Source organism: Scylla paramamosain, chromosome 30 (genome assembly GCF_035594125.1).
Source record: "Scylla paramamosain isolate STU-SP2022 chromosome 30, ASM3559412v1, whole genome shotgun sequence".
NCBI lineage: Eukaryota > Metazoa > Arthropoda > Malacostraca > Decapoda > Portunidae > Scylla > Scylla paramamosain.
This window is the reverse complement of record NC_087180.1, coordinates 19,015,444-19,041,614: the sequence shown is the minus strand read 5'-3', so window position 1 is coordinate 19,041,614 and position 26,171 is coordinate 19,015,444. Positions and strand designations below refer to the sequence as shown.

Below are 26,171 nucleotides of genomic sequence, written 5' to 3'. Positions count from 1 at the left end.
ATTTTGGACACTGCAAGAAACGCTCTCTAGAATGTGTGGAGTGTGTCCTTTCCATGACCTAGTTTGGGGAACCTTCAATTCTCCTGGAAAAAAAAAAAAAAAAACAAGGAATCATTGCAAGGGATACTCTCGCCCTCACTTTCTCTCACTCTCGCTCTCCCCTCACCTGTACCACCGCGTCACTTCACACCTGATTTCCCGTGAGAATCCTGCCAGCGATTTCAGAATTTTTGAGTCTTCCTTTGACGTCCTCCTGAGGGTTCTGCTCCTGGTGGCGGGGTGGGTAGGGGGTGTTCGGTTTTAAGTTTTGATTTCTGTCCCTTTGTGTACCTTGCCCTCTCTCTCTCTCTCTCTCTCTCTCTCTCTCTCTCTCTCTCTCTCTCTCTCTCTCTCTCTCTCTCTCTCTCTCTCTCTCTCTCTCTCTCTCTCTCTCTTTGAATGAGATAAAGATAGACAGACAGACAGACAAATACAATGTGAATATCTAACTACAATATTTTACCCTCCCAAGTACCAGTTTTAATATTCCCTTTTGAGACTACGAAGCTTCAATCCCAAGACACCTTATATAAAAAAGTATTCCCTCCTTGAGTTTCGCATCACCTTGGTTCGAATCCTCGCGGGGAACGAGACTGATCCGCTAATCTGGTAACGAGGAATGGGAGGAATTTCGTGTGATGGACGTACAGCCAGCATGGTTTGGACTTGCCTATGAAGCATTTTCCTCTCCCTCTTTCAATATTTTTCTATTTTGTAGTTTGGGAGTGATGGATTGCTAATTAATGTGTGTGTGTGTGTGTGTGTGTGTGTGTGTGTGTGTGGGTGGGACTCCCCTCATGTAGGTTAATGTTTCACAAATAGTGTTTCCGATAATTGATTAGATTTTCCCAGTGGCCTCGCCCTCTCTGGCCTGTGTGTGTGTGTGTGCGGGAGGCAGGCACAGACACAGACACACACACACACACACACACACACACACACACACACACACACACACACACACACACACACACACACACACACACACACACACACACACACACACACACACACACACACACACACACACACACACACACACCGACAAATTTAGCTGCCCAAGAAAAAATAAAAAAATATTCCATGTTTTGATGAGAAAACGAGGGAATGTTTTGAGGCATAAATTGCATTCGTATTTTTGGTCAGACAGCTGTTTACGCACAATGGACTAGTAATGACGTCTGTTGCGGCCTTTAAACCACTTAATCTGTTTTTGAAGTGCGAGTTTTGTTGGTAGTTTGTGCTGGAAGGGTAGAATCGTGCTGGAAAGGTAGAATTGTGCTGGAAAGCTAGGATTGTGCTGGAAAGGCAGAATCGTGCTGGAAAGATAGAATTGTACTGGAAAGATAGAATTGTGCTGGAAAGATAGAATTGTGCTGGAAAGTAGAATTGTGCTGGAAAGGTAGGATCGTACAGGATTGTGCTATAAAGGTAGGGACAGAGAAGCAGGATACGAATAGAAACTGAGATTATTAATGATTTTTGAAAAGATAATTTACGTAGATTAGTGCTTTGTAAGTCTGATGAGCATATATTAAGGTACATATATAAACAAAAGAAGCAAAAACTGTAACACTCTTAAATACCTGCTTGAAAAATTAAATACCTTCTTGAAAATGGACACGTGATGCTCTTTAGCGAAGATAGCAGAGGTAAAACAAAACTTCATACAACACATCACTTTTGGCGTCACAGTATAGCAATCGCAAACATCTGCCAGGAAAATAAACACAAGAACATAAGAAATAAGGAAAGCTGCAAGAAGCGACCAGGCTTACACGTGGCAGTCCCTGTATGAAATATACCTACCTATTTCCACTTATCATCCCCACAGGTACATATTATTAAACTCACATAGGTAAAATGATGTACCTGTAAAACATTTCTAGCCTCATTACATATCAGAAGGCAAAACTTTAAAAACAGAAGTCTTGAGTGAGTGGACGGGCTGTGGTTTGTTAAGGTAAGAATCCATTGTCTGTTATAATGATCTGTCGGGGATTGAGCGTGCCTGTGTAAGGAACAGGTGAGCGGGAAGGAGGTCAGGTGCGTCTTACACGTTAGGAGAGCCAGCTGATGATGTCCTTGAGGAGGTGGAGGAAAAATGAAGAAAACAAGTGAAAAAGGAGAATGGGAAGGAGATGAACGGAGGAAGAAAAATGAATTAAGAGCAGAAAATGAGAAGATTGATGACTGGACTGAAAACAAATGCCATTAATCTAAAATCTTGATTAAAGTGATAACCAAACCGCTTTTGTTTTTATTTCTTGATTAAATTTCTCTCTCTCTCTCTCTCTCTCTCTCTCTCTCTCTCTCTCTCTCTCTCTCTCTCTCTCTCTCTCTCTCTCTCTCTCTCTCTCTCTCTCTCTCTCTTTCCATTTCCTTTAAGTCCCTCGAAATATATACGGCTGTTTCCTTTTTATCTCAATTTCCCTTCCTTAAGAAATTCTCCCATTACCCTCCTCCTCCTCCTCCTCCTCCTCCTCCTCCTCCTCCTGCTCCTCCTCCTCCTCCTCCTCCTCCTCCTCCTCTTCCTCTTCTTCCTCCTCCTCCTTTGCGGCGCCTAACACCCGTCACTTTCCCACATCAAGAGGAGGAGGAGGAGGAGGAGGAGGAGGAGGAGGAGGAGGAGTGAAAAATTTCTTCCTCGTCATCTTAACACATGGTATCTTTTCTCTCATTTATCGTAAGATTTTATGGTGCAAATTGAAGGAAGGTTGAAGAAGAAAAAGTACAAGATTTTTCCTTCCCTCCTTCGCTCCTTCCCTCCCTCCCTTCCTCCATCGAATTTTTCCTTTCCTTCTTCCACCCATGTCTCCTTTTTTCCTCTTTACTTTTCCATTATCTCTCTTCCTTTTTTTCTTTTTCATTCTTTTCTACTCTCCATCCCTCCCTTATTTTTTTTTTTACTTTTACTCTTAATCCTTTTTTTGGTATTTTTTTTTCCCATTACTCACCTTTTTTTCTCTGTTCCCCTTCCACCTTTTCTTTTCTTTGTATTTTCATTATTAGTTCATTAGATTTTTTCCTATTTTCCCTTTTAATCTATTTTCACACTCGTCTTCTGTTGTCCTCTTTCTTTTTCCTTGTTTTTGTATGTTTGTGACGAGAGAGAGAGAGAGAGAGAGAGAGAGAGAGAGAGAGAGAGAGAGAGAGAGAGAGAGAGAGAGAGAGAGAGAGAGAGAGAGAAACAGATACTTCGAGGGATTTGTTTGCGTACTCCGTTTTCTGTTGTCGTAACCTTCCAAAGGCTGTGCAATATTACTTGTTTCACTGCAGGCGTACTGAAGATTTCCTTTAATTTACGCACACACCAACCAGACAGAAGCTGAAGTCACAAATCTCGAGGTACTGAAGAATAACAAAGATTTCTGAATAATACCTGGATATAAAAATGTTTCCCCTTTGATGCTGAGGAGTTTTGTAAATGGTTTTAAAGAATACAAGAATTTATTTGATTTCTAAAGGTTGGTGAGATTTGAAGTGTTCTGTGTTCGAAGAGAGGGGAATGGAAAGATGTGAAATTTGTACTCGTTGTCTGAAAAGTAACACAATTGTAGCAGGATCAGTTAGGGAGTAATATTTTAACGTGTGTTTGTGTATACGTTCATATTTGTCAATATATCTGTGCTGATTTGTATAGGTAGTGTAAAGTCTGTAAGGTAGTTTATATTTATCTCTTCCTATCTTTTTATTTTTTTTTATCTTTTATCCCTCTATCACTTTTTTTCTACCATTCACTTCTCTCAATCTTCTTTTTTCATCTATTCTTATCTGATCCTCTCTTTACCCTTCACCACCTCCACTGCTTTCACTTCTTTCCATCATTTCTCCTTCAACATATAATTCCTTCCTCCCACGCCTTGCTTCTCCCACGTAGCGCCCTGGGAGTAACGAGGAGACTTCAGAAACGATCACCGCCCACGCCTGATTCGCCTGATTGTCTCTCATTACTTTAATTGTCTGGAATTACCTAGAATCTGGTGCACCTGAATAGACCAGCTTTTTCTTCACCACACCTGTTGGCTCCTGGTATTAGGCTCACGTTACCTGTTACGTCTCTCAGTACTTGGGGGTCTTGTGGGTCTTGCCTAGGATGTCTTGTGTTGTTCTGTCTTCCAAAGGTAGGTTTTAGTGTTAGTTGGTTGTGTTAGGTTAGGTTAGGTGAGTTTTGGTTAGATTAAGTTAGTTTATGTGTGGTTTACGTTAGGTTAGTTTAGGTCGTTTTTAGCGTTATTAACTAAGTGCTAAGTCGGTTGTAGTCTTAGGTTATTACTTATTCGTTTACCTGGTGTATAAATCTCTCGTTTTCTGTGTCACGACTGTTCACTAGTACTTATGTTTTTTTTTTATCTCAAGAACTAAGGTGGTGTTTTCTTACTACTTCCTTTCTTATACCTGTTAGCTAACGTGGTACCGCTCCCTGGTGTACTATAACTAACTGGTATTACAATGAGTTACTGCTTCTTTTTTTCCGGAACTATCCAAAAAAAAAACCTTATTCCTACCACATACTTTATTGCTGCCTCACCTGGTACCAAAGCTCCATCCAGTACTCGTTACCGTCAGCTTACGTCAAGGCAGACAGAGTCATTACTTGCAGCTGACAAGTAGGATGAGGCAGCTGTATTATTCCCCTCACGTGCTGTCATCTCTTTCTTGTACTTTTCCTCTAGTCCTCCTTTAGCTAGAACGACAATTCCCCCTGCAGCATAAAGAAATAAAACAGAAGACAAAGACAGTCAGAGAATGTGGGTAATGTAAAAAAGAAAAGAAAAAAAAATAGGAAGAGGAGAAAAAATACTATTTCTCCCATGGCGTCTATATTTTTCCTTATACGAGTGTGTGATTTACCCTTTTCTCTTATTCAGGAAGGTGAGAGTGTGGCGGCGGTTGGTTGGTGGGTCGTGGAAGAAAAGGATGAACGCTGGCTCTCCCCGACTCTCTCCTCCAGTAAAGGTAAGAATTGCTTGGTTTTGTATTTCTCTTCCTTGTGTTGTGATGCCTCGAGGTGGCAGGGTGAGTATCTGGTTCCTTGACGATGCTGTTATGATAGTGTAGGTATTAAGAGAGTGAAAGGTGATACATAGGAGTATAGGAAAGGTAAAGGAAGTTGTAAGAAGGTATTGTTTAGCTAAGATGTGATTTCTCTAATATTATATACTGGTTTAAGAGAGACTTGAGTGATTTTATGGTTTAATTAGTGTTACTGTAGGGTTCTGCATGAGAGAGAGAGAGAGAGAGAGAGAGAGAGAGAGAGAGAGAGAGAGAGAGAGAGAGAGAGAGAGAGAGAGAGAGAGAGAGAGAGAGAGAGAGAGAGAAAATATATGATTGTGTGGTTTCTGGGAAAAAAAGAAAAGCTAAAAAAATGACATAGTGTAATTTTTATGAAGGTTTTCAGTCTTATTGGAAAAGGCTATTTTATTCTGAAACCAAAAATGAAAATGGGAAGTAGAAAGAATTTTTTTGTATAACTTTTCTACCATCAAAACTTTTTACTGATAATTAGGAAGTGAATAACGTAGAATCAGAGTGGCTTTGAATATGATACAGATTTCTGTGACGCTTTTTTTTAGTAGGAAGATTAAATTAGTTGCGTAAAGTATCAATTTAGTCGCCCATAAATATTAGTTATTTTTTCGTCATTTTAAAAGTCATCTTAACAAGAGCGGCAAATCAACATGGAAACTGAATTTGCTCGTCTGAAAATGGACGAAAAGCCACGAACTGTATATCCTTTATCCATTCTTTTATTCCTGGTATTGTAACTATATATGTACAATTTCAGAAACAAGAGAGGGAAACACGCATACAGACACACACGCACATAACCAGCCACCCCTACACGTGCACGCAACAAAGACACGCAAAAATATGAAAAAAAAACGAACAAACAAAAACAAAAACAAAACACACATATATACACTCAAAAAAGAAGGAAAAAAAAGAAAAAATCACGCACAGCCCTCGGGTACTTCCGGAAAAAAAAAGAGGGGGAAAAAAAGAGAGGTGGAGTTGAAATAAAAACTGTCCCATGTGGAAATATTTACAAGCGAGCCGGACATGGGTGGCTGTGGGATCTGCAAGTGACTTTTTGTTGTGATTCCTTTTAAACTTCCTCTGACCACCTCGCTAAATAGTAATGCTGAAACTTGGCACTGGGAAGAGAGGGAGAGAGAGGGAGAGGGAGAACGAGAGAGAGAGAGAGAGAGAGAGAGAGAGAGAGAGAGAGAGAGAGAGAGAGAGAGAGAGAGAGAGAGAGAGAGAGAGAGAGAGAGAGAGAGAGAGAGAGAGAGAGAAGGGAAAACTACTGGAGGTTAGAATATAAAGGGAAACAAAATGTGAAAATGGATGAAACCAAGCAAGGAAAGACATCGTTGGGGAAATGAAATGAATGTAGGATACGAAACAGTGGAAAGTGGAGGTATGTTGCAAAACTAGGTAAATCGATACATAAATAAATGAAATGGAGGTGATTGTGTAAAAGGGAAACAACGTGGAAGTGGATGAACCCAACCAGGAAGTGATTCGGTGAAGGAAACTGCGTAACAGGATGGGAAATATTAAAAGATAAAGATAGATGAAGAAATAAAGGAAATGGAGGTGAGAGTGGACAAGGAAACAATGCGGAAATGGGTGAGGCCAACCAGGAAATGACATGGTGGAGGGAATGAATATAGAAAACGAACTATTAGGTGGAAGCAGGTGTTGTTGTGGAAAGAAAGGAAAAAAAAGAGTTGACATCGTTGCAAATGGAAACAGCGCGAACGTGGACGAACCCAAGCAGGAAATTACAAGGTGGAGGAAATGAATATAGGAGGCACTAGGATATGAAAGTATGCGTTATTGTGACACAGGGGAAGGAAATATATAGGTCAGTGAACAGATGAGTCATGTTAGAATATTATACATGGACTTGAGCAACAGATAATGTGGGGAAAGAAAATAAGAGAATAAATGAAAAAAAGGATGTGATAGAATGTGAAGAAATATTTCATTGTGGTAGTGGAAGAGAATGACTGAATGAACACGTAAATAATGAGATAATGAGAAACTAAAGCAAAAAAAGAAAGAAATGCAAATGGGAGATTGCAGAAGGGAAAAGGTAATGAGATGATTAGTGGATGAGAGAAAAAAAGAGAGAGAGAAAAAAAGAGAGGAAGTACCAGTATATATTTCTATTCCTTGCATCAACTCAGGTCAAGTTTTGGTAAATCGGGGTCAGGTCAGGCTCGTGTATTTTATTAACGGTCACCTGTACGCAAAAAAATAAATAAATAAAATAAATAAATAAAAAAAAATAAATAAAAATAAATAGATACGCTAACTTTATTTTTACCAGAATTTTTGTACTGGTTACGTATTTTTGCGAAATTTCTCTTTTTTTACAAAGAGGTGAAAAACAAATATTTATCCGTGGAAAAGAATAAAGAAAAGAGAGAACGAAAAGAATAGAGAGAAGGAAAGAAGCCACAGCTATAAGTGTTCTGAAATATTCATGAAGCGGCAAAAAAAGTATAAAAAAGTAGAGAGAGAGAGAGAGAGAGAGAGAGAGAGAGAGAGAGAGAGAGAGAGAGAGAGAGAGAGAGAGAGAGAGATTCTGAAATAGTTTTGAACATATTAAAGATAAATAATAAAATCAATGAAAAAAAGAACATTAGGAACAAAAGAAGGAAGGAATGGAAGAGAAAGAAGCCACAACAGAAATATTTGATCTGACGAGAAAGGGAAACCATTAAAAAGAAAAAAAAAAGACAAAGAAAAGAACAAAGAATGAGCGAAAAAAAAAATGAAACTCACGAAGAAAAAAAAAAAAAAAGAAAAAAATCCTCCATACCTCTTTACCTTACATGGGATAAATAAAGAAACGAAGAAAGAACCGAACGAAGAAGAGGAAAAAAAGAAAACAAAACACGAAACTCCAAATTTCCCTCCCCTTTCACCTCGCGTAATAAAATAACGCATGTCGACGCCTTCACGTGATGTTGCCTCCCGTAGCGTATGAAATGTTGGACCCACACCCCCCTTCCCCACACCCCCCTTCCCCCATCCCCTCCCCCACCAAAAAAAAAGGAAAAAAACAGGAAAAAAAAGGAAAATAAAATATTTGGGTGTGCTTGATATTGGCGGTGTTTTGTCGCTGTGGTGGGTTATGGGAGGCTATGGGGGATGTGGTGGGTAGGGGAGGGGTATGGGAGGCGTAGGAGAGGGTAGGGGTGTGGTTGATGGCAGGGTGAAAGGTGAAACGTTGCTGTCTTAATGGTAATGGTTGTGGTTCTGAGAGAGAGAGAGAGAGAGAGAGAGAGAGAGAGAGAGAGAGAGAGAGAGAGAGAGAGAGAGAGTAGTGGTGGTGGTCTTGATTTTTTCGAATTTTTTGTTACGATGAATGTTGGGTATCTCTCTCTCTCTCTCTCTCTCTACTCTTTAATCTTTACTCTCTACCCTCTACCCTGTAACCTCTACCCTCTACTCTCAATCTTCAACTCTCTACCCTCCCAACTCAACTTTCTCAAAACTCAGAGCCAAACCAACAGAGTCCATCCAGTCCACTGCACACAAAGAATCTCCCCTCATCAATTACCGTAATGACTCACCACTTGCTCTGCCGGCCTCCCCTTTCCCGGTAATGCGGCAGAACTGTGACATTCGCCTCACATCTGCCGCCTCGGTCCTGCAAGGCGTGTGGAATTAATTAGTGTCAGTGCATGGAAACGGAGGCACGGAGGCAATTGCACGCTTGGTAGAGACTCCAAACAGACTTCCATGTATATTTCCTTAACGTCACGTGGGCGGGCGAGGAGCCAGTAATTAAAGCAGAGAGAGAGAGAGAGAGAGAGAGAGAGGGAGAGGGAATGGAGAGAATCATGGTTTTTCTCTCACTATCTAAAAAATAGTATTCCTGTGATGAAAAGTGAGGGAAAAATCAGTCAAGTGTCCAGTTTCTTAGAGAACAGATAAGAAGTCAAGATTTTCTCTCACTTAATCTGAAAAAAGAAAAAAATAACTGAAAAGAGACAAGAGAAAATCTTACATAGTGTTTAGTGTCTAGATTCTTACCACCTTTGTTTTGGTGAGTTAATTAGAACAAGAAGACAAAAATTATGTTAAAATTAGACCAGGTATCTTCAAATGTAACAGAATACCACGACTGAGACAGCGGATACACACACCCACTCACCCTCCCACACACAGACACAGATACACACACACACACACACACACACACACACACACACACACACACACACACACACACACACACACACACACACACACACACACACACACACACACACATTCACAGGCTTTGTAAATACTGCATGCCAGGAGAGAAGCAGCGAGGCATTGGCACCTAAGAGCCTGAACGCAAAAGTGCTGGTCATGCTGTATCGTTATGTCTTGCTAGTAATGCTTTTAATTTAGACGCCTGAGCACGTGGGAGGGACAGGTGGCGCCCAGTATTTACCGAGGATCAAGGCGAAGTGCGTGCTGATTAAAGGTGCGCTTAGAAACACACGAGATTAAACTGTGTACCTTGCTTGGGATCCTGTGACGTCGAATAGGGAGTTAACTAATGAAATGATGAACTGATTAACTAATGGGGTTAATAATTGTCTGACTGATTAATTAACTAACAGGTGAGCGAAGTAACTAAGCTAATTTACTAAGAGATTAAGTAACTAAGGGATGAACTAATTAACTAACTTACCAAGAAATCAACCCTTTAACACAGTAATGACACCATTAACTACATCTACCTATTCATTCACTCCTTCCTTCCTTCCTTCCTTCCTTCCTTCCTTCCTTCCTTCCTTCCTTCCTTCCTTCCTTCCTTCCTTCCTTCCTTCCTTCCTTCCTTTTAACCCTATGCTTACCTACCTATCTACCTATCTACTTACCTATCTACCATCCTGCCTACCTTCCTTGCTCGCCACTACTGAACTAAAATCAAGTTAATTACTGCTAATGACTCGGCATCTTTACAAGTGACTAATCCGCTAAAACCCAGCCTACGCCTTACTTGAGCTCAGACAGGTGTGGAAGAGACTCACCTGGCAGTAGCCTTATAGTATTCATCCTCATGCAAGGTTTGGTTCTCTCTCTCTCTCTCTCTCTCTCTCTCTCTCTCTCTCTCTCTCTCTCTCTCTCTCTCTCTCTCTCTCTCTCTCTCTCTCTCTCTCTCTCTCTCTCTCTCTCTCTCTCTCTCTCTCTCTCTCTCTCTCTCTCTCTCTCTCTCCCACACACCTTTCCCGTCACGTAAGCGTCACATATCACCGGAGGATCACACATAGCACGCGATTAATATGTTTTTCCCCTTTTTTTCATGTTTTTATGACACACACACACACACACACACACACACACACACACACACACACACACACACACACACACACACACACACACACACACACACACACACACACACACACACACACACACACACACACACACACACATCACGCTTTGTAATCCCGTGAAAGTCGCGACCGGTATTCTAGCCCAACATGACATTCGTTTAGCTCACACACACACACACACACACACACACACACACACACACGAGGTCAGACAGGCAGACAGTTAGCAAAATATGGACTGTTAAAGAGAAAATAAGAACAACAACGACAACAACAAAAAAAAATATCGTGTACATTTGCATCACTTCACGAGAAATACAGGAGGAGGAGGAGGAGGAGGAGGAAGAAGAGGAGGAGGACACGAACGTAGATAGCATGTCTCACTTTGCGCCACTGAGAAAACAGAGTAAAATATTGCACCGTTAGAGGAGAGAGAAAAAGCAATCACTTGTCTATACAACAAGAGAGGCATTGACCTGCAGACGGGGCACGTGTGGAGGTGCTGAGGGAGGCGCAGAAGGTGAAAAAGGTGTAATGGGTGTAGGGAAACGCGTAGAAGTGTATTAAAATGCATAGAACTTTTAAGGAAGAGGTGTTGATGATGTAGATGCAAGGTTTAAATAGAGAAATAACTGTAGTAGGTGTAGAAATAGTTGCTGGAATAATTTTAACACGTGTAGCAAAGGATACAGTGAGTTTACAGGTGTAGTAGATGTAGTAGAAGGTAGGTATATTATTCACTATCAAAGAAGAGATGACATTGGTACAGAACAAACTCCATTACACGTAGCAAAAAGGTTTATTATGAAATGCAGAGATGAGTGCGTGTAGTTTGTGTAGAAGCAGGTGTAGGTGTGTCCTCTCGCCCGATATGTGTAGCTACAGGTATAGAACATAATTTAACAGGTGTAGCAGAAGATGTAGCTAGTGTAGAGCGAAGCATGTAGGTGTGGAACAGGTGTAGCAGCAGGTGTAGGTATCCCGTGACCCTCCAGGCATATGTACAGATGTAGCAGAAACTTTAGCAACAAAATACTTAGCAGGTGTGGAGGTGAGGCACGTAGGTGTAGGAACAGGTGTGGAACAGGTGTAGGAGCAGGTGTAGGTATCCCGAATCCCTCCAGCTATCTACTCCATTTTCCTTCGAGCGGGTGGCTGTCCAGTGGAATGAGGGATGGCGGGCTGGAAAACGATGGTCGAGATTGCGTGAATTTTAAGGAGTTATTAAGACCAGGTTGTATATCAGCGGGCCCCAAATTCTGCTCTCAGGTGACAGGGGTGACATCTTGCCTATTACGCTGACTGCCTCCCTTCCTCCTCCTCCCGGCCAGGTGTGTTGCTCGTGTAGATGTTAAGTGACAAGCCCTCTGCCCTGTCCTCCGCCGTGCCCCTCTTCCGTTTTTTCTTTCTTTCTTCCTCTTCCTTCCTGGTCTAGATGTTCAATTGGCGTGTTTCTCAATTTTCTTCTTGTTTCTCTTATTCCTCGTTCCCTTCTTCCGCTTTTTTCTTCTTCCTCCTCCTCTTCTTCCTATTCTTCCTCGTCATTCTATTTTTTCCTCCTCTTCCCTTTTTCTTCTTCATTTCCTCCTCCTTTCTTCGGTTTTCCTCCATGGGTTAGAATAATCGTTAGAAGCATAAGCGAGAGAGAGAGAGAGAGAGAGAGAGAGAGAGAGAGAGAGAGAGAGAGAGAGAGAGAGAGAGAGAGAGAGAGAGAGAGAGAGAGAGAGAGAGAGAGAGAGAGAGGCGGAGTATGAGTATATGGATGTTGTAGAAGCCCAAAAATGGATGATGACAGCTCTTATTTCTATGATAATGAAGTCTTTGCTATTAATATCTTGCTTTTCATGAATAATCGCAGCTTCTTGGAGGCAGCGCAGCGGAGATTAAGAGACGAATTCTTGTGTAATGCGGCCTTTTTAAATCCTTGAGAATCTTTTGGTTTGATGGACTTGTAACCCAAAGAAAGAAATAACGGTGGATGGTTCGTAATTTCAGTTGATAGAATAATAGTGAAGTTTTTTTTATTTATTTTTTTATTTGTGTATAGTTTGTGGGGAGTGATAGAATATTAATCAAATTTTTTTTTATCTTTTTTATTTGTGTATAGTTTGTGGGAGTGATAGAAGTTTTTTCTTTTCTCTATTTGTGTATAGTCAGCAGCTGATTGAATAATAAGAAAGTTTGTCCTGTTTTATTTATTTTATTTGTGTATAGTTTTGGGGGAGAAAGTCTACGGTCTATCTCAGTTTTTTTTTTACTTTTAATGACGTGTAATTTAAATTCAGTAGTCCGTGGCAGTTTAATTACTAAGCGAAAATTACCTAAAATAAACTGAAAAGCTTTTCTACATATCTGATTACTATTCTGTCATTAAAAGTTGCCAAAATCAAAACGCATCATAGATTATCGGAAAAATCTGGTGCATAATTCCACCATTCGTCACGAGGCAGCGTACAGTGTGGCGGGGAAGGCAGCACCGTAACCCACACCAGTGTTCATAGTCTTGCATGACACCAGCGCCTCTTGCTCCTTAACTCCCTGACCTGTGCGGAAATTAACACTTTACTCCCCGCGGTGACTCCTTGTGACGCCTGCAGCTTTTGTAACGTGCACTCCCGATGTTCCGTTAAGGTGCGATGCTGTAAAGTGTGCGGGAGTCTGTCATTTCTTGGTATTGTATATAGAAAAGAAATCATAAAATGTAGCTTTTTTTATCAGTGGATATGGTGATTTTCAACGAGTTTATCCACTCTTTTCCAATGCGTAATGGTTCTCGGAAAGGGGAGATTGTTTTGTCTTGTCCCCTTACGAGAACAAGATCAAGAACAAAGTAATTCATTAAAAAAAGGAAAGGAAAAAAAAAACTTACGAGAACAACAGAAAAAAGTGTAAATCAATAAGATAAAAGATAAACATAACTATCATTTTACTCATAACTATCACACGCATTATTAAACTTTTCGCACCATACGAAGCCAATAATATCACCTTCACAAAATAACAGAAAAGAGCAAAACACAGCAGCATTAGGCATTACCAGACAACCCCAGACAAACCCAGGAAATGTCACGGAATACTCTGTAGCGATCTTGTGCACGGGGGAATCCAGCACTTAGGGGACCCCATGTGCTATTTAGGCGCGTCACTTGGGGGCCAGAGACTCGGTGCGGCAGAAGACTCGGTGCGGTTCATGAAGCTTCGTTGGAAGTCTCATTGCGGGACTGTGGCGTTGACTTCAATGTGATTAGTTATGTCTCTACCTTTTCTCTCTCTCTCTCTCTCTCTCTCTCTCTCTCTCTCTCTCTCTCTCTCTCTCTCTCTCTCTCTCTCTCTCTCTCTCTCTCTCTCTCTCTCATTTCCTGTTTACTATTCTCTTTTTCCTCCTTCCTATCTTTATATCTCCTTTCTTTTCTTTTTCTCTTCTCTCCATTATCTCTTTCCTCCCTTTCTCTCGTTCCCTCCTTCCTGCTATTATCTTTCCTTCTCCCTTTCCTTCCTTCCTTCCTTCCTTCCTTCATTGTCTCCCTTTCCTCCCTTATCTGTTGTTCTGTATTCCTTTTCTCTTCTCCCTCCTTTTGCTTTCATCATTATTCTTCGTTTTCTTTCATTCTTTTCGTGTTTCTGTTATTTATTTTGCGTCCTATTTTCTTATTTTTGTTTTCTATAATACTCTTCTCTTCTCTTTTCTCTCTTCTTGGTCTTCATCTTAATTTACATATTTTTATTTACTTTTCATATCTTCCTTTCTTCTTTTCTCTCCTCGGTACTTTAATTTCTTCTTCTTTTTTTCTTTTTCTTCTTCTGTTGTCCTCTCTTCGTATCTCTCCTCTTGCTTTCTGTCTTTCCTATCTCTATTCCTTCTTCTTCCCGTCTTTGTTCCTTTTCTTCCTTTTTTTCTTTTCTATTTTCATTTCTTCCTCTCCTTACCTCCGTTTTCTTTCCTCTTTGCCTTCGATGTCTGTCTTGTTTGTTTACCTCTCACCCATGCATAATTTATCCCTTTTCTCCTCTATCTCCTCTCTTCTTCACTTCCTTCTCCTTCTTCCTCCATTTTTGCCTTTACTCCTCCTCTTCTCCTCCTTCCTTCCTCCTTTCCTTTGTTTCTTCCTCGGCTTTCCTCCTCCTCCTCCTTTAAGTTTTCTCTTTAATTTTCCCTCCTTCCTTTTGTTATTTCTCCTTTCTCCATCTTTACTGCTTCTTTCATTTCTTCTTCTCCATCTCTTCCTCTTTTCTTGGTTTTGTCGTCTCGTTTCTTTCCTTCTTTTCTTCCTCTTCTCTCTCTCTCTCTCTCTCTCTCTCTCTCTCTCTCTCTCTCTCTCTCTCTCTCTCTCTCTCTCTCTCTCTCTCTCTCTCTCTCTCTCTCTCTCTCTCTCATGGCGTCATTTCCCTTTGTACCTCTTTCTCATACCCGATTTCCTTCTCCTCCTCCTCCTTCTCCTCCTCCTCCTCCTCCTCCTCCTCCTCCTCCTCCTCCTCCTCCTCCTCCTCCTCCTCAAACAGCCCTCACTTATTTCTTGATTCCTTCCTTCCTCCACTCCTCTTCTCCCTCTTCCTCTCTTATTCCTCTCTTCCTCTTCCACCAGCCCTTCTTTCTCCCGTATTTGCATTTAAATGAAAGTCTCCCCCCCTTCAAACCCATCTCTCTCTCTCTCTCTCTCTCTCTCTCTCTCTCTCTCTCTCTCTCTCTCTCTCTCTCTCTCTCTCTCTCTCTCTCTCTCTCTCTCTCTCTCTCTCTCTCTCGCTCTCTACTATTGTTCTTCGCTGTGAGAGTTGATAGAATGTGTAATGGTAATGTCTATTCGTGTCTGCTGAAGTAATGAGTCTACCTATGCACGTCAATGTGTAATGAAGGGGTGGTGGTGGTCTTGGCCAGCTATTTTGTATGTTATGTAAAATTGCATTGGACGTGGGTAGGGGAAAAGTCAGTTGTGATTATGGTAAAAATAAAAATAAATAAATAAATAAAAAAATAAATAAATAACAGGAAGTGAGAGTTTTAAAGTGAGATGGATATTTTTTTCCTTTTTTTTTATTTATTTATTTTTTGTTTTGGTGTACTTGTTTTTTTTTTTTGAGTGCGTGTACCTATTTGCTTTTATTTTTCGCTAGTTTTTTTTTCTTCTTTTTTTTCCCAGGTAAGTAATGTTTCATATGTGTGTGTATATATATATATTTTTTTATTCATCATATTTGTAACGTTTTTTCTTTTATGAATGTTTGAAATATTGAGTTATTTAAATAGAGTTATGGTACATTGTGTGTATGTGTGTGTGTGTACTGTGTATATTTACTTACACACAGAGAGAGAGAGAGAGAGAGAGAGAGAGAGAGAGAGAGAGAGAGAGAGAGAGAGAGAGAGAGAGAGAGAGAGAGAGAGAGAGAGAGAGAGAGAGAGAGAGAGAGAGAGAGAGAGAGAGAGAGAGAGAGAGACAGAGAGAGAGAACCTTCCTTGTTTGTTTGTCTTGTGTGTTGCGTCGCTTAGACCTGCCTTCACCTAATCCACCACCACCACCACCACCACCACCACCACCTTGATCTCTTCACGTGCCCCGCCCCACCACCAGACTTCAAGAAAAGGCGGCAAACTAACACACAGCTAGAGAAGCCAAATAAGACTCCCACACAACGCTGAAGCAAATGGTCGACTTTATTTCCCTTGATTAGCGGCTGAACCTTCGACTTGAGTTGTGGCTCAAAGTATCCCAGAAGCTCACGTTTCCTTCTTTCTTTCTCTCTTTCCTCCCACGAGTAAAGGGGACGAGTAGGAGGAGGAGGAGGAGGAGGAGGAGGAGGAGGAGGAGGAGGAGGAGGAAAATGATTCCCCTTTGAGATGTGTGTGTGTGTGTGTGTGTGTGTGTGTGTGTGTGCTTAGTGGTAATCTTTCCCTCTTGTGTGTGTGTTCCATTTATATCAGTATTCTTGTATTTCCGCAGAGGTGATGCTCATTGTCTGTTGCTTTCCTTAGATTTGTAATGTAGGTTTCTCTTTCTCCCTCTCTTGTCTCTCTCCTTCCTTTTCTCTCTCCATGTGGCTTCTAATGGTTTGGTCTTTTATTAATGGTGGCCACATTTTATAACTTTCCTCTTCTCTCCTCAGCAGTTTTTACATATTTCTTCGCTGCTTTCTCGGCCCCTTAATTTTTTTTTCCACTCGTAATTTTTTTTTTAAGCACCTTTTCCCTGTAGACAGCATCATTTATGTATGCTCTCTCTCTCTCTCTCTCTCTCTCTCTCTCTCTCTCTCTCTCTCTCTCTCTCTCTCTCTCTCTCTCTCTCTCTCTCTCTCTCTCTCTCTCTCTCTCTCTCTCTCTCTCTCTCTCTCTCTCTCTCTCTCTCTCTAATGGTGCTCTTTAAGGTCACAGACTCACACGAGAGAGAGAGAGAGAGAGAGAGAGAGAGAGAGAGAGAGAGAGAGAGAGAGAGAGAGAGAGAGAGAGAGAGAGAGATTCTGCAACTCTTACTTGTGTTCGTCTATAAAATCATAAATGGAATTGATCGCAAATGCACGAGACTGTCACGGGAATAATGTTTTAACTTGGGGCGAACCTTCATGACTCTTTGATTTATTTTATATATATATTGGGTGAAGTGACACTGGTTGCCGCCTGCAGGTGTTTTCCAGGTAGTCAATTAGGAGACGTTGTTGGCCGAATGGTACCTGGCCATCTTTATTGTTTTGATAATATGTGTAGGTTGTGTTTTTATTATCATATTTAAAAGGCTTTATTTACCTTGTATATATTTTTTTTACTTTACTTTTTTTTCGTATGGTTAGGTTTATTATTTTTTATATAATTTTCAAGTCTTTTTATTCTCATTTTTGTTATTTTTTTCGATGGTTTTGTTTATTATTAGCATTTTATCACATGGAAGTCTTTTTTTATTCCTATTATTTATTACTTTTCTCATTGTTAATTTTTTTATTTTCTTATTAGCATTTTATCATTTGGAAGTCTTTAGTATTCCTATTATCTTACTTTCTCAATGTTTTATTTATTTATTTGTTTTTTTTTTGGTGTTATTAGCATTTTATCATATAGAAATCTAGTATTCGTATTATCTGTTACTTTCAATGTTTTTTTCTTGTATTATTAACATTTTATCATTTGGGAGTCTTTATTTATCTTATTTGTTACCTTCTCAGTGTTTTTTTTCTTGTATTATTAGCACTTTATCATTTGGGAGTCTTTATTTATCTTGCGTTACTTTCCCGATGGCTGTGTCATTACTAGCATCTCATGATTTAGAATTCTTTGTTATTTTCCTATTATTCGTCACTTTTTCGACGGTTTAGGGTGTCATTAGCACTATATAATTTGGAAGCCTTTAGTTACCGTATAAATAACTGCTAATATCATCTTATAATCTGACTGTCCTTGGAAGTCACTCTCTCCTCACTCATAAGAAGAAAAAAAAAAAACCCTTGGAATATTTACATCTTATTATCAGGAAGCCCCCATAAGGTTATTCTCTTCTCTAAATCATAAGAAAGAACTGTAAATGTTGCTATTCATAAGAACCACCCGTGCGTGCGTGAGGGGATGAGGCGCAGTTCCACGTCAGCCTTTGGTAAATAATATTGCTAGATGTTACGTGCACTTGCCTGGATTGCTCAGCGGTGTGGGGAGCGATTAAGGTGCTTATTTATTCCAGGTTTAAACGCCGAGGGTACGGAGGCGAACGCTATGGTAAAATTTATGGTAGGAAGTTTCTCTTATCTTTACCTTTAATAGCTGCACACTGCCTCGCTTGTCCAGGTATGAAAAAGTGGTTCCGGCAAAGATTACGGTGTTTAATTTCCCTCAACCGTGCCTGTAATATGCATTTCCCCGCTTGCTCGGGTATATGAAAAGTGGCTTATGCAAAGAAAGAATATAATGTAATAATTTTTCACTTCCTCACTTGCTCAGGTATGAAGAAGCAGTTACAGCAATGACAGTGGTTAATTTCCCTTAAAATATACTATAACTATCTTTCTAAGCTTATACCTCTAATGGCTACGCACTCCCCCACTTGGCCAGGTATGCAGCAAGTGGATAATTTCTCTGCTTAGTATTGATGGAGCGGCCGTGACTTGTTGCCTTTTTAATTTAGATAATAAAGATGCCAGACTTTACCAGGAACACGTGGGTTTTTCCTGATTCTTGCCTTACATCAAGCGGCAGATATATGAAATTTGAAGATTACTTCCGCCTCGGCTACAGGGAAAGTAGAACAATCGCTTTTAATCGTACTTATTAAGCCGAGTCTCATGTGCAGTAACTCAGGGCGGGCAATAACAGACTTGTCCGCCGCTGCACGAAGGTTGTCACGCCCTGGGGAAGAACACACGCGAGGCAGCCTTACTGACTTACTGAAGGCTGGGCACGGAAAAAGGTTGTAATTGAAAGTAAAATGATGAGAACAGAATGATTTAAGTTCAGTTTTTTAATTCGATGTAGCGATGATTGTTGTCGATAGCATTAGGAATTTGCGTTTAGCTAGTTAGTGGTTTGGTGGAAACCGCCTCGGAAAAGTGTAATTGAAATCAGAGTGAGGACAGAAAAATCTAACTAATCTTAATTCGATGTAGTGAAGAGTCTGTAGCATTAACAATTTAATTTACAGGGGCAAGGAAATGGTTTGCAGTCGGAGGCAAAGAGTGAATCTAAAACCCTCACCACTTCACACTTCTGACTCGATACACGAATATTGCAATACACGTGAACAAGAGAGATTTAAATTAGATTGAATAGTTTGTTTCTAGTGTAGTGAGGTACTGTCCCCCTTACCATTCCGTAGTTTTGACAAGTAGTAGGAAGTATAGGATAAGTATTGTATCCCTCAGTGTGTATAGGGTGCGGATGTGGACTATTTGGCGTGCGTCGAGGGCTGAGTGTGCAGGAATGCGTAAAAAATCACTGTGGTTATCAGAAGTAGAGGTGGCATTAATCCTGGTGGCAGTGAATTATTTAGAAGGTGGGGCGTAATGGCTACAGGAGCTACTTATTTGCAGGAAGTTCTGAGAAATCGAGAAGAGAAATGTGGGCAGAGATCAGCAGTTCTTTGCCGCGAATGAGTCCGTTAAGGTAAATTATTTCACACAGGAGAGAAAAAAAGGGCTCGAGTCATGTACTGGGATAAATGTTCAGAGGGGACGAAGGGAGAAGCGAAGGGCACCAAAGATTCATTCATGCCGCAGTAACAGATGGCCTACATAGATCTCGTCCCATAATATATGTAATGGCAAAAATGCGTCCACCAGTCACGGCCAATGAGAGGAAGAGGTCAGACTGTGATGGAGTGCCAGGGACCGGGGGAGGACGAAACATGCGCCGCTGACGAATATTGCAGGTAATGTGCGTTCGCTTTGAGGTTCATATTCTGAAACACCTTTGCGCCGCACCTCCACAAAAGGCTCCAGTTGAAATTACACTGGTTTTAAAGGTGTTTTTATGGTTTTAGTAGCAAACTGAAAGGATTCCAACGTTATTTACTGGAGAAACATTCTTGAAAACCCGGCTAATCATCTCTGTGGCCTTTGGAAATACTCGTGGTGAGAGAGCAAAGTGTTTCTGAATACGCGCCTGACTCCCACCACTGCAATCTGGCCTGGGGTTGATTTGATTGGTTCATTTCTTTGATGTGGAGGCTTGTGGCGGTGACGAGATTATTGGCTAACATACTGACATCACTGAGGACTGTAGCTTTCATTACCTCTTGTGTGACGATGTGGAGATTGGCACACGTATTGGATCTTCCTCCTGTTATGTTTTTTTTTGCTAATAGATTTTGTTCTCGTTTTCTTTTTCATGCAAGTAACCACAGTTCTTAACGCGCAAAGATTTACCACAGTAAGCGAAAAACTGCCTTAATTGACTCGAAAACAAAATAAAAGGTGTTCTGATGCTCTCCTCTCGAACACCTCAAGTCGTAGGAGGTGAAAAACATAAACATGCAGATAGACTGAGAGTTTACCAGTGAAAGGGATGAAAGAGTCAAGATGCTACCTAACTCTTGCATCAGTAGCGTGACTCTTCTACAGGTTAAAAGCACAAGTGGAGAGACATGAAGAGAACCATGTTGTGGGAAAAAAAAAAAAACTAGCCCTGAATATGAAGTAAGGGAAAAGTTAAAGGCCAAGGGAGTGAAAAACAATATAAACTTGAAGATAGTTCGAGAGTTTACCAGTAGGGTGACTTTTCTACAGGTTAAGAGCACACGTGGGAAGACCTGAAGAGGGCCGGTTTGTGGGAGTAAAAACTAGCCGTGGAAATGAAGGAAGGGGGGAAAGTTTAGGTCGAAAATGTCAAGGGAGTGAAGAACAATCCCAGGACGTTGCACAGGGGGGATTGGTAAAGGTCAAATGAACACGAATAAATCAAAGAAAGGCATGGAAGGTGCAGGGAGAGTAAAGGGTAGGGAAGGAGTGGCAGGGAGGGAAGACTCGGGGGAACACAATCTCGCTTATTCTCTACACTACTAATTAAAGACTACGCCGCTGAGTCTTTCATCCTTCCACTCGTCCACTTTACTAATTGAAGACTACGCTAGTAACTCGTTCATCCTTCCCACTAGCTCACTCGTCTAGTCTCGCCGCTTCCTCTCCCTCCGGCTACGCTTACCAACGTGGGGAGTGCCTTGGTTCTGGAGCTTACCAAAAGACTGTGGAACCGGCCCTAATTTATTACCGGGGTTTGCATCGAGCGGGATTTAAACTGTGATTATTTTTACCGCGTTATTTTCAAAGATTCGATGAGCAATAATAGACATGGCTGTTTCTGACGCTCTCTCTCTCTCTCTCTCTCTCTCTCTCTCTCTCTCTCTCTCTCTCTCTCTCTCTCTCTCTCTCTCTCTCTCTCTCTCTCTCTCTCTCTCTCTCTCTCTCTCTCTCTCTCTCTCTCTCTCTCTCTCTCTCTCTGCTGTCTTTATTCCTTTATCATATTTAGAACTCATATTAACGCAATCTTCTTACTAAATTGTTATTGTGCGAGTAATTACACAACAATCCCTTGCATTTATTTTCATGTAAGAGCATTACAAATAATAGTTGAAATCCGTATGTATTTTTAGCCTTACAATTACATTCACGTCTTGCTATTTAGTCGTGCCTTGCGATCCACAAAGGAGAAGCACGTTTTGGTGGCAATTTCCTTCCCAGTCCCTCAGTTTCTCCCAAGGTAACCTCTTGTGTCTTCTAAAACGGTGCTTCAATTCATACCAGGTGCGCCCATTACCTTATACTTAGCCTGTGCTTCTGAAATGCGAATTTACTTCTTGTTATGTCAGCGAGAATGTTCAAAAATTACTGAGCGGTATTGTAATGGCCTCCGTCTTCTTCTCTTCAGTTCCTTATTAAAGCTGATTTTGCTTGCGTTTTTTACCGTGTGTTTCAGTCATGCTAATTTGCTGTATGTTAGAGCAGACTCGGAGTTGGAGGAATTACTGTGTGCTATTATAATGATGGCTTAGTGGAGGCCCTTTGGTGCTTTTCAACTCAGGATTATAACAGTTTTCCTGCTGTCCATCCATCCTTGTGGTTCTGAGGTACGGATTAGATTTATGGCGAGACAGAATGAGTGTTTGAAAATGACTGTAGTGATAATTTAGTCTCTTCTCTCAACCACTGTTCATCTCTATGTTATGTCTTGTCTCTCACTTTACTCTTGTGCTTCAGAGATACAGATTTACTTTATATTAAGGCAGAATGTTTGAAAATGACTGTAGTGATGATTTAGTCGCTTCTCTCCATCACTGTTCAACTCAATATTATGTCATCTTGCATTATATTCTTGTCCTTCTTAGATACAAATTTACTTTTATGTTAAGACAGTTTGAAAATGAGCGTGGCGTGTTGTTGGGGTTCAGTGGCGTCTCTCTACCACTTGGCTTCTGTATAACGTCATGTCTTGCCTGCGTTTTATCTTTGTGTGCTTTCGTCACCGGAATTTAGTTTGTACATGACAGGTAAAATGTTTGAAAATTACTACGTGCTGTAACAATGATGATTTAGTGGAGTCCCAAGCTTTTAAACTCTATTATTTTGTCAGATTTTGCCTGGGTTTTCATCCTTTTGCTCTCGTATTACTGGTTTACTTTATATGAAGGCATGCAGAATGTTTGAAAATTACCATGTATTTTTATAACGATGATTCAGCAGCGTTCCTTTACCACTTAACTTTATACTATATTAAGACAAATCTTGCCTGCGTCTTATTCTTGTGTTTAAGGATTACATGAAGACAGAATGAAGATTACCACTGCTATTGTAGCCGTGGTTCAGCTGCGTCCTCCATTACTTCTCAACTCATTTTAAAACGGACCTTACCAGTGTTTCCTACATCCGGAGTGGAATTTTATTTCTATATTGTTCAGTTTACTTGTATAAAATTGAGACTCAGCATTTAAAAGATTACCATGCGATGTTGTAATGATTTAACCTAGATCCTACATTACTCCTTAACTCTCTATGAAAACAGACCTTGCTGGGGATTTTTTGCAACTAGATGGCGTTTATATTCCTAAAAAAGTGTTCAGTTTGTATCAGGAGAGATTCAGCGCTTCAAAAATGTACTATTGCAACGATTTAACCTCGAGCCTCTATTACTCCTTAACTCTCTATGAAAACAGACCTTGCTGGCGATTTTTTGCAACTAGATGGCGTTCATATTTCTAAAAACTGTTCAATTTACTTGTATCAGGAGAGATTCAGCGCTTCAAAAATGTACTATTGCAATGATTTAACCTCGAGCCTCTATTACTCCTTAACTCCGTATGAAAACAGACTTTGCTGGGGATTTTGTACAAGTGAAGACCGTATTTTCTTTCTGGCAAGTGTTCTTAGCCCTTAAGAATTGCGTGTGTGTCGTGCTTGCAACTCGCCACCAGCAGCGCATCACCGTCCAATTATCGTCACGCGGGGCCGTCCTCAGGCTGTCTTCATTCCGCCTTAATCTTTCCCCTGAGACGCGGCGTGCAAAACCGGGAACCATTGCCATAGTTCAGCCGGCGCGCTAACTTGAAGGCTCGCGTTATAACTCAATGGAATAGCGTTTTGCATCTCTCTGTAACGCCACCACGCGCTGCCAGGGACTGTGACCGCGTACCCTGCCTTACTTGTCGTCCCTGTCGTCCTCCGTTGTCGATGTCGTCGTCTCTCCAGCACCAAAACGCCCAAGGCTACTGATCACCAGAACGACCTGTGTCCTGCTGGTCCTAGTGGTCGTCGTTGGGTTTTAACTGCCTCGTTAATGTTCACTGGCACTTCCTACCTCCGTCCCTCCCTCCTTCCCTCCCTTCCCTCGCCGTGTGTCTGTGTGTGTGACTGTTCAGCCTCCCCCTGTGTCTCTCTCTCTTTCTCCGGCATATTCACAACGGAGTACAAGAGAGGAAGAGAAAGAGAGAGCGAGAGGGAGATTAAAGATATAAGATGAGCGAAACGTTACTTTGATTTCAGTTGATTGTGTGAAAAGAAAGTGAAAAGGAGGACAGAAACTCGAGAACAATTGTTTTATGCTTCATTTCTTTGGCTACAATCGACGTCAGGTTTCTGCACGAGTATATTTCACTTCTCTAACTAACGCCTCGATATTTATTCACGGGTGCTGCATTTTACATTGTCTGTGTTTTGGCAGCGCTGACTCCATTTGCACGTGGAACACAAAACCCGCCATTAACCAAGAAAGGAATCGCGCTAGACAAAATCCATTGAAAGTTAAAAATTGGAGGCTAGACTGATTGTTTCCCGAGTTGGTATCTGTCTCTGCGTGGAAGAATATGTGAGCATTAGTTGGTATTTCCCATGGATTTGGTGAAATAGCTGTGCACGTTTTCTTTAGTCTATTGGGACGGGATCTTAGTGGTTTACGAGGTGGGACTGCACGCTCGTTCCTTAGAAGTGAGCTTATATTTGTGTCATTTGAAAATACGTGAAGAATATTTATGACTTCGGCGAATAGTTGAAATAAGTTCGCCTTTTTCCTGCAAGTAGACTATGAAGTTATCTCGATATTATTTTGAATTGGAATCTGAACACCTTAAAGGTTAATAACACGTGCGTATACATAAATTTCTTACCTAAGCGTTTACATTCGTCATTAAGTTAATAGACGGCTGAATTAACTTATTTTTCAACCAGATGACCAGAAAATTACCACAATTACTCGTATCCTTCATAGTTTATTGATCTATTTATTTATTTGTGGAGTATGAAAGGCATTTGTTTAGCTGTTGAATAATCGAAGCTGCTGTTGACGATGATGAATAGATGAGAGGCACTGCATAATACCTCATGCACAACCTTATCATCCTTCACTTTTTTGTCTTTTTTTTTTTTTTTATGGAATTTTAAGAGACTGGTTTAGCACTGGGATAATAGAAGCTGATGTTGACGATGAAGAGATACCACACAATACCTCATGCACAACCTTTATCATCCTTCACTTTTTTCTTTTTTTTTTTTTTTTTTTTTACGGAATATGAAAAGACTTGTTTAGTACTGGAATAATCGATGGTAAGACCCCCACACAATACCTCATACCTTATCAACCTACCGCAGGCGTTCTTCCCGGAATTCACCCCACTAAAACTGAACCGTGCTGTGTCCTCGGTCGTAATGGTCACGACGTTTAAGAATCGTACTTTCTTTTATATCTATCGACCTCTTGCTAATGTCCCCCAGGAATGCAAGTCAATTCGGTTCCTCTTATATTTTTCCTGCCATCCCAGTCCCAGTTTTTGCTACCACCACCGCATCGAGTGTTTTTTTTCCTCTCTTCTTTTTCTGGCCGTCAAAGATAGTAAGAAATAGCACGTTTAGTCTTTTTGCTGCGTGATAAAGATAGTGAGCGCTAAAATGCACCCCGCCTTGCTATACTGGTTCAAGGGAGGTTTGTCAGTGTTGAAGTGCTTGTGTTAAAGGTGAGTGTTGTTGTTTTCGCTTGTGGTTGAGATTGTTAGAGTACATTGGCTTAGTTTTATTGACTTAGCTGTTTATTTATTTCTTCGTTTGTTATTTATGTTCAAGGTTTCAACACCGGAGCTAATTTTTTCACGGTAACTTTATTCTTTCGCCAACAGAACGAAACTCCACTAATTTATGGACTTCACAAAACGTAAATAAAAGAAAAAGTAACAGGAAAGCGCCTTTTATGACAATCCACTCGAAAGATTACATTTAAACATTCAACACACACACACAAACACACACACAAGCACCCCCCTTCCTATACACACACAAGAACACACGCATGAAGATCGTCATTTATTTGCAGCGAATAGTAGAACACCGAGTTGCATCAGGTATTTCCACGAGGCTCATCCCATCACGGCGGGAAACACATAATTGCTCTTGTCTCCCGCTAAGCCGCGTGTTCTCCGGCAGCCGCGCACTTTATGCCTTTCCTAAACGCTTGTATCTCAATGTACTGGCTGATTGATCGTGTTTATGTCAAGTATGTACGTGTGTATGTATTTGGGAGGCTGGTTGTTGTTGTTGTTGTTGATAATGGTGATGTGTGTGTGTGTGCTGCTGCTACTACTACTACTACTACTACTACTACATTTTCTCTTCTACATTTAATGGTTTCGTTCTCTCTCTCTCTCTCTCTCTCTCTCTCTCTCTCTCTCTCTCTCTCTCTCTCTCTCTCTCTCTCTCTCTCTCTCTCTCTCTCTCTCTCTCCCTGCTGTCACCATTACCGTCACCACTACCGCCACTATTCCTTCTCCCGCACCACACTCACTGTTTGCTCTCCACCTCCTCCGTTTTCCTTCCATCTGTGCTGTTGGAGGAAGA

The 26,171-nt window shown here is 40.9% G+C and overlaps 1 protein-coding gene across 6 annotated transcripts in view; it reads left to right on the top strand.

Moving 5' to 3' along the window:
• The window catches only part of LOC135115982 (uncharacterized), a 124,994-nt gene that overhangs the window by 57,964 nt on the left and 40,859 nt on the right, over positions 1–26,171 (top strand). For all 6 annotated transcript variants that reach the window (XM_064033181.1, XM_064033178.1, XM_064033177.1 and 3 more), the window contains one exon: positions 4,911–4,998. The gene's annotated coding sequence lies outside the window, so the exon portion shown is untranslated. The remainder of the gene's footprint in view (positions 1–4,910; positions 4,999–26,171) is intronic.